We start from the raw sequence: 10,332 nt of genomic DNA on the forward strand, positions 1-10,332 counted from the left end.
ATAATATAAAAAATTTAGGATAATTTATAGGAAATTGAAGTGGATATCAAGAAAATCATCATCGAAGACCTTTGAAGTTCAAATTTTTAAAATTCAACCTTCCGGAAATGCCAAATGCGAATCAATTCATGAATAATATATCAAGAATAGCAAAACATCAAGAGGAGCTCATATATAAAATTTGATACTATGTGATTTGATCGAGCTGGTTGGAATTGAAAAATAAAACTAACCATTGAGGAAGATGTACAATTTATAAATAATATATATATATATATATATATATACATAGTAATATATCAGATATACATAATTATACACTAGTTATATAACATTGATGCCGTTTTAGTGTAGACCTGATTTTTTTTAATGGGTGAAATATATGAAAATTTATTTTATAATGAGTGACATTCGAGTATCCTAGAACCTCTATTTACTATTGTATAATGTTAAAGTGTGTCATCGTCGCATTTAAAAAGTAAAGTGCAGAGAGTCAACTAACCGAGCTTGTAAATTTTGCCATAAAAATAGTTTAAAACACTTGAAAGATAACATATTTATTATTTCTATGGATTAGTTTTGCTTGCTCTACAAAGAACTTTAGCAGATATGGGTTTGCATTTTTTTGGCCCATCTTGCATCCTTTCTTTTCAAAAGTACTTACAACAGAGAAAAAGGTACATGATAAGAGTTATTTTATTAACGGAAAAGGGCCTAAAATACTCTCGAAGTATTGAAAATGGTACACAATTATTAAGGTCATTTTTCGTTTTTATAAATTAAGGTAGAAATTTGAATTCGGAGCCAAAAAGGAAAAAAAGATGAGCAAAAATTCTAAAAGGCAACAAAAAGATAAGATTCAAATCAAAAGGGCAATATTTGAACGAAAGGCGAACGTCGTAAAATCATTTATCGTACGGCGCATGATGGCGTACGCCTCGTAAGATGCATCTTTAGTTGCGCTTTACAATTTAAAATAAAATCATGCGTAGATATCACTCAAACAATTAACTAGTGATATATACTATGAGATTTTTGAACATTCACAACTAGGATCCGTCCCGCAACCACGCATATCCAAACATGCCTCGAACGTTAAACTTTATCGTTCCATTGTCATCCCTATTTATTTCCGATCTTTTCGAGTTGACTAAAAAGCATAAACATTGCATATACATTTTTGGTACAAAAAAGGCCTAACATTGCATGCCTAGTGGATCACATATTGTTGCTTCTAAGTTCAATATGTGCCTATGATGCAGCTTGCACTCGATTGACTTGTCAAAACTCAACAGTTCTATGCATTATCTCTAGAAGGCAGAAGCCTAGAATTAATTCAATCATACATACTATTTTTGTTTTCATGTTTTTTCTTCATATTGTCTTCAAATTAAATGTAACATAGTCAGATCTATATATAATACATCTCATGTTTTCGATGACATTTTTTATATTGTCTTCAAATTAAATGTAGCATAGTCAGACCTGTATATAATAACATCTCATGATTACAAGTTATATAATTAACAACCAAATATTTCTAGAAACTTATTTTTGATGTTATATTTATTTTCACTGTCTCAATTTATGTGGCAAATTTCATTTTTCGAGAGTCAAATAATTTTAAATTTAACCGCAAATTTGCGCATAAAATCTTCATTGTTTTTTGAAATGAAATTTATCTATTACACACTATGTAAAAAGTAGCATAAGTCACAATAATTGACAATTCAAAATATTTTTAAATATGTGAAAATTTTAGATAAAAAATAAGCTTATTTGAATTTCAAAATCTGAAAATTTTCACATAAATTAAGACGAAGAGAATATTTTTTTAATAAAAATATTTTGATTTATAACAATAATAACCATGTTTATAACAGTTCAGTAGCATTTTGTAAAATTTATCCCTCGATCTACATAACGACTATCTTCTTGGAAATATGATAATAATCAACTTTATACAAACAGGATCTTCAAGATTAATATCAACAATAGGCCGAGGTTGATCAAATAATTTGATAATTTAATACTTCACTTATTATGACAAAAGATATATATATTATATGAAAACATATTTTTCTCAATAAATTTCTTTAATCAATCTTCAAAAAAATTTAATTTTCGAGTAGATTTAAAATGTGGGTCTTGGCCCTTGGGAAATTATTATGTGGGAACTTACATAAATCTCACTAGTTTAGAAGCTAATTTGTAATATTTCATATCTTATTAAATTTGGTGTGTCCATATACATGTATCTCGAGATATATAAGGTCAAAATTAGATGTAATTTGTTCTAAATACCATGTATCCACGTGAATTTGCATGCATCTACCCACATAACAAATCTAGCTCGCGTCTCTCCTATTTCACCTGTCACTCTCCTATGACTACTAGTGGCAAATGGGCGGGTTGGGTCAAATGTGGGCGGGTTGAAAATGGGTAAGCATAAAATGGGTAATCATTCAACCCGCCCATATTTGATATGGATAAAAATGAGTTGGGTAATAAATGGGTTGATAAAATACTAGTTTACCCATATTTCGTTCTTTAGAATTCAATATGGAGAAAATAATTTAGTCTTTTTTTAGATGAAATCTGTTGAAAATGTTGTATTTAGTTTTATTTTATTATAAAAGTAAAAAAAAACTTTTAAAAAAATATCAAGGTTGGGGTGGGGGGTGGGACGTGGGTGGGTGGGGGGACGATGACTGGGGTCGGGTGGGTCCAGAGTATGGTGAAAAATAAATATTTGAAGTTGAAAATATTTTTTAAAAACAAACTTAATTTTTTTTGGGTGGGGGTGGGGGTGATGGGGACGATGGCAGGGATGAAAAAATGAAATTTTGAAGTTGAAAACATTTTTAAAAAATAAACTTAATTTTTTTTTGGGGGGGTGAGGGGGCTATTGTGGGGGTGGGTTGGGGGTGAGGGGGCTGGTGTGGGGTGGGTTGGGGGGGGGGGTCGAGGGTAGGGGTAAAAAAAATGAAATTTTGAAGTTCAAAATATTTTTTAAAAATAAACTTTATTTAATTTTTTTTGGGAAGCATAGGGTGGAGGTCGAGAATTAAAATATTTATAGAGACCCATATATGAAATTTTTCAAAGATCGCTTTTAAAACTTAGTATCAGAAGGCTTTTTGAAAATTTGGAGAAAACTTATTGTATTCGTATTTGACCCGTAGTTTATCCATAATATACCCATATTTTAATAGGTAAAATATGGGTATAATCCCAAATATTACCCATTTTTAAAATCATTTTCAACTCATATTTGATGGGCCATTTGGGCGGATTAGTGAAAAATAGGCTTAAATTGCCAGCACTACCTATGACCTATCTATGTGATACCCCAGATACATGTGTATCACACTGATACATACAAATACATGTATATATCTAGTTTATATCTAGTGTGATTCGCATGTATGTATTATACATAAATTTTGCTTGTCTCTCTCTCTCTATTTTAATATCTTTGGTAGTAAAAATATATATATCTAAGTATATCTTCCTTAATATATGATAGAAACTCTTAATTAGTAGTAAGATACGTAAAATTTGACAAAAATATATATGTTAGTGAAGTATGTCTGTGTACTTTTTGTTCCTTATTTAATCGTATCACTCTTTAGTTTTTAGTTAGTGAAGTATGCATATTTATGAGATTTAAAATTTAGATAATTTGGTTACTTTTTTATCAACGTTGCATTTTTTTTGTCTAAAATAAATATTGTTCAAATGTCAAAATAATATTAGAGACGTATTATTAACAGTCAATCATTATTCTAGTCTAAATATTTCGAAAGCAATGATAATATTATTAAAAAGTTTGGCTGCAAATAATGCATTGTGTGAGTTTAATAATTGAAAAGTATATATATATTTTTTTTTATAAATAAACGACCAAACCGGGGTTCGTAAAATGTTCGAGTTTGAAGTGACATATATTCTTTATAATAATATTTTCTTTTTATCATCTAAACTATAATACTTTTTTTAATCAAAAATTAAAAGGAAGAAAGAGACGAAATTACTTTAATTTTTTGACGTATTGTATTACTGCATAGGGCATAACATTGAGAATAATAAATGTCGTGTCCATGCATGTCTTTGTAACATTCAAAGTTTTTGGAAAATATATTTAATTAAATAAAAATCAAGTCTTTTTATCAATCCCTTTTAGAATGCAACTTTCTTCTTTTTATTTTCTCTTTCAAGTCACATTTCATGATAAAGATGAAAGGGATGTATCTTAATTGGTAGATACTTTATTTTGCTTTTATGTTTCATTTGTCGATATGAAGGGGAAAAAAATAAAGTAGTGATTCATAATCTTATATTTAACGTTACGTTCTTGCATGGAAGTCAAATTGATAATAATGGTGCTTTAGGTATTTGGAAATTTAATTCAGTAAGAAAACTTCCAAATTTAGTATGCAATCAATTAGGAGTGCTCTAATAACTTGCCGGTCGTTTGGTAGTTAGTTAGATTTATGCGAATATTAATAATGTAGGGATTAGATATGAGTAAACTTATTTATCATTTTACATAGTATCAGTTATATGTACAATAATTAATTATTCCGTCCTCTATATTGCATGAAATTAATGTATACCTATAGATTTCCTTTTTAACTTATATTAGTTATGTGAGTTTCTAAATTGTCAGCCAAACATCGTATAAATTATGCATGAATAGCTTATTTTCTTTCTACCTACCAACCATCATATAAGTTATATAGAAATTGATACATGAACAACTTACTTCTTATATCTAGCTAGCAAATGACCCCTTAAGCTATCGTGTTAATCAATCGATAATTAAGGAAAAAAAATCTTAGATATGAATATTTTTAGTGATATTGAATTCCTTACGTACTCCCATGCGAATGTTAAAAAAAAAAAAAATTCTTACTCCTCCACTTATTTACTTCTCCCCCTTTTTCCCGATCAATCATAGTTAGTGTGAGTCCAATTTGAGAAAAAAATTGTGTTTCTTTGAGTTTTTTTTTTTTTTTTTTTATCATTTGTTTGATTTATGTTGGAGTGTGTGTGCATGATCTTGAAGCGTGTGTATGTCTTGTGTGTGTGTGTGTTGTGTGTCATGTGTGTGTGTGTTTGTGTGTAATGTATGTGTTTTTCTAGACTCATAACACTTTTCATTTCTAGAATTGAAGTAGTTTAGGGTTTCCCTTAAGCTAAGTAATATCATTTATTTATTTTTCTCTTAGCTAGGTTCAATATGTCACTATAACATACAATAAATATATGTAGTCAACTTTCTTGGTCACACCATATCCAATTGCAACAACAGGAGTAGAAAGTACATGAGACAATATGTATTATATGGTCAAAAAAGATAGGACTTTAATTTTACATATTGGTAAAGGAGTAGAGAATCCATTATGCCCACCATTAAATCTTGTCTCCATATTATATATTTTTATTTTTAGGAAAAATCAAAGTTTGACCACCAATGAGATTAGATAAATCACTTTAAGGGCATCATGAGAATATTGTGATTTACCATTATCATGTGTTCTAGCTTTGGAAAATAGACAAATACTTGATTTCCTTTAATAAATCCTACATGATATTTGAGTAAAATCTTCCCAAGTTATTTTTCAGTTATGTTATTGAGAAATAGCTATTTATCATGAAGTTCGAAATTTAACTAATGAAATTCTGTAATATTGCCATAGAATTTCACTTATAAAATTAAATATTTCATGATAACGATTATTTTTCAATCATAATATCGAAAAAAGGCTAGTCCATCGGACATAAATCTACGAATGAATCCATAGTATATATATCTCCCATAAATTAAAAAGATCAATTTGCAAGATTGACAGAGAGTATATATTAGATGGAGACAGATTAGACAAGAACCATGAATGTTTTTGTTAAGCACAAAAAGATAAATCTAGCATGACTTTCTTGGTCAAATGGATACTCATGAAAAGTTTTAAAATAGAAGAATGGAAACAATAATTATCATTCTCCTTTTTATTTTTTTAAAAAAAAATTTCAATAATTTAACTCAACTTTTCTTGTTCAAGTGTCAAACAACAAAATGTATGTATATATAATATTAGGAATCACAATTAATTGTTACTCAACTCATATATGTCTCACGATTATCATCATCACCGTTAATTATCACAATTAATTGTTACTATCAATAACTGTTATTTACAGTTATCATTATAACATCAATAATCAATAATCACTATTATCAAACTCGGACATATTGTAGATCCACTACAACCATTATCACTAAAAACAATCATTGTTAATAACTATTGTCAATCATCATCCATCATCATTATTAATCACGATATTTTCAGTTACCATCACCACTAGCGGGTGGACATGGTAACAAAATTAAAACTCTGATTAGATAATTGCAATTTTTAGAAGTACTATACCACTTCATATCAATTTTGATTAGAGAATAAGTACTTTTATTTTTTTAAATGTTAAAATACATATTGAAATTCATATATTTCAAATTCAGACTTTCAGATATGTTTATATATATATATATATATATATATATATATATATATATATATATATATATATATATATATATATATATATAAATAAATAAAAAACAAAATCTCCATTATGGTCTCATTGATTAGATTTTTGACATAACACAATTCAACCCATCTAATGTAATTGACTTTGTAACCTAATCTTGTTATATAATATATACTATATAATATAGTAAAGAAGATTGTATTATCCAAAACCAAAAGTTCATGCCTTGGCCCTTGGTAGTGTTAGTCTTTGTGAGAAATGATTTTAAATGGTGATTTTCCAGATAAAATGTCGACATATTTTTCTAATAACAAAAAAAAAACAATTTCTTCCTCAATCAAATTAATAATGGAGATGACTTGGCTACGTGTATAGTTTACACCATTACTGAAAGATGTATTTTTTTATATTTTAATATCATTTGTACAAAAGTTAGATAATAATTTGGATATATTGGTAATAGTTGTATAATATATGTAATGACTAATTGCACAAAACCCCAATAATTTGTGCCTTTTTCTTCCCCTTTTTGGGTTCTAAACTTCAATCTTCTTTAATATATAATAACATTTGTTGACGATTGAGGTGACAAATTTAGTTCATATAAAGATAATTTATTAAATTTATATAAGATTAAGTTGGTTATTACTTTGTCGTTCTATTTGATCAGTTCAATTCATTTAGTTCATTAAAAATTCAGTTGATATGTAATTTAAATTAATTCCCAAAAAATCTTGGTCATATATTTTTTTAAAAATTGATAATACTTCATGTTATATATGGTTATGATAAAGAGTAAAAAACTAATCGGAAACAAAAAATAAAATTCAGTAAAAATTGAATAAATTGAATCATGACCAACTTTTAATTTATTTCCGTCCAAACAACTTTTAAGCAAATCAATAATTTATATATTTATAAACTTAATTTTTTTTTTGAATCGCACAATCAAATGATAAAGTGTGATTTTCACTATAAACACCCCGTAGAACCAAGTGTTAGTTAACTATTGAGTAGCTTTAATTTTATTTTGACAAAAGCATATAAAATCATAGTTATTTAATTACTTGTGGTCATTAAATTTTATACAATTTGACTGCTTGATAATAATATATATGATTCACAATGTTTCACACGTATGTTTAGCTATTATCGTGAGATTCCTTTTATCTTTTCCTTTTTTTCTACTTTCTTTCGTTTTCATATCTTTTTCTTTATTAGTCTTTTGAATATTGCATGTCGTACCATTTAAGTCATTAACAATGAAAACTTCAAACAATCATCCAAAAGTTAATATTAAGATGTACACTACATATTGATGGTCATTTTCTAATTCTACAAAAAAGAATGTGATAAGATGAGATAGAATGTTAATTGACAAATCTCTTGAAGAATTAAGGATTCAAAATTGCGATTGATCAGTTAATAATAATCACACTCCACTAATGAGCTTCCAAGGAACAATAGGAGATTCAATCTCGTAGAGTTTAATTCTCGTTCTCAAATCATGAAAAGGGTCGGAAAAGCTCACTGTTGATATTACGAATATGATAATAATGATCAAAATCGAATTCGATTATCAATTGTCCCTATTGAAAATAGAATTGACTATTAATTCTCAACGAAATGGAGTTATATATCTATTTTCTATTAAAGATTTCTTGTGTTCCAAATGGGGAAATTTGCACAAATAATTTTTGAGGCTGTCGACCAAATTTAATCTATTTGTAAAAAAATAAAAATTAACTGTTTATAAACACGAATTTAACACTTTAATCTAATGTGTAATACATTAAAATGAAGGAAGTTGGTGACCTGATGACAAGAATATTTGCGACCAAAGATACATCTTTGGAAGGACATGATTAATAATTCTACTCATTTTCAACTTGGCTTTGCTCTTTTTTAACTTTTATTTATATATTTGTTCATAGCTTTGTATTTACTTACGAATTATTTTGCTTAGAGACATAATTTAAAGAGTGACGTCAAAAAGGTTTATACAGAAATGGTATGACTAAGTAGGCCCTCGTAAAATTGGTTAGGCCCAAGATTTGTGCGCACTTAATTTAAAAGATGAGTAAACTCAAGTGGGAATTTTTATTAATAATTATATTTTGGACCATAATTTGTATAATTGTAGTTTATAAAAATAGATTTAGAGATTAGAGAGGTGAGGGTTCAAGAGAAATAGGGAAGAGCGAAAAGGTATCTCAGATTTGCCCCCTCTGATCTCTCACACACATAAACACAACTGACAGTAGATGTATTAATTTCTCTTATACACATACCTTTTGACATATAACTATAATTGGTTAGTTCTGATATTCTTCATAAATTGAATGTGGGGTGGGGTGTGAAATTAGGTCTTGGGCCTAACTCACACCCCAAAAGCTAGTTCAGAGGGAGTAGGATTGTCCAAGCCTTATAAGGAGTCTATTCATCTCGTTAATTACCGATTTAGGATTTTTGTCATTCTTTAACACTCCACCTCACGCCCAGTGCTTAGCATCTGGTGCGTGGGCAATTTTCCAACATCGGGTGAGACGAACCCTGCTTTGATACCATGTGAAATTAGGTCTTAGGCGTAACTCATACTCTAAAAGCTAGTTCAAAGGGAGAAGGATTGCCCATGCATCTCACTATTATTGATGTGGGACTTTTGTCATTCTTTAACATGGGGTGGGTGAGGTAAAGGTGAAGATAAGTGTTAGAGAACGAAAATAACACAATCAATAAGTAATATCACTAGTAAAATTCATCTTTTATTACTTTCACATAAAAAAAAACAGTTACATTTTTAAACAACAAATCCTTCTACTTTCACTAAAAATAGTATAATTTTCATAAAAGAAAAAAATCAATAAATTTAATTAATCAAATATAAAATATTACGAAAATATTTTTTATAAAATATTTAATTTCTGTACGAAATATATTGCGAATGAGAATCGAACCAAAATAGTAAATAAAATTTAGAAAGGACGACCAACTAAATTAAGGTGGATAAGGTCCAATGGCCGTTATTATCATGTCAACAAATAGGCCGACACTTATACATGCATGTAAGAAGGAATTCTTTTATCTATTCAAAATCTACTGATTCGATTAAATTATACGTATGTTTCATTTTTGAATAAGAGTTATTATCCTTTAATCATTTACATGATTTGAGTTTGAAATATTTAATTAAAAAAAAAACTAATCCTTATTATCATGTTTGTTCGTGATAAAAAAGAAAAAGTTAATTAGTGCAAATTCAACACTTATTTTTCAATTGTGTAATCATTTACATTCAAGCTTTATAATGACAATCCAATTTACCAGATTGTCATCTACTAGCTTTTATATTTCCATTTTCCACTTCCCACACATACACTTAGATTAATTCGTTTGTGTATTAATTTCGTTGTGAATCAATTTCAACGAGTCTTTCAAAATGTTCATCGGACATTGTTATTAGTATTATATTGCTCAAAGATACCAAATTCAGCAAATTTTGTCATCAACCATGATGAATAACTATGTAAATAATATAGTTTTATTTGGGAGGTAATTATAATGACTGTTATTTAATTCATTTACTTTATGTGACAACCCTATCCATATTTCCCTAGACTTTTCTTATTTTAAAAAAATAAACTTATCTTTCTTTATGCCACAAATTAAAAAGTTCCAACTCAATACGATTAATTTAAAACATTATAATTATAATTCACTAGACAAATTAATGGAAGAAGAATTCTATGAGACACATTCATTAACCAAAATGGTAGAAAA

Source organism: Solanum lycopersicum, chromosome 4, assembly GCF_036512215.1.
Source record: "Solanum lycopersicum chromosome 4, SLM_r2.1".
Classification (NCBI taxonomy): Eukaryota; Viridiplantae; Streptophyta; class Magnoliopsida; order Solanales; family Solanaceae; genus Solanum; species Solanum lycopersicum.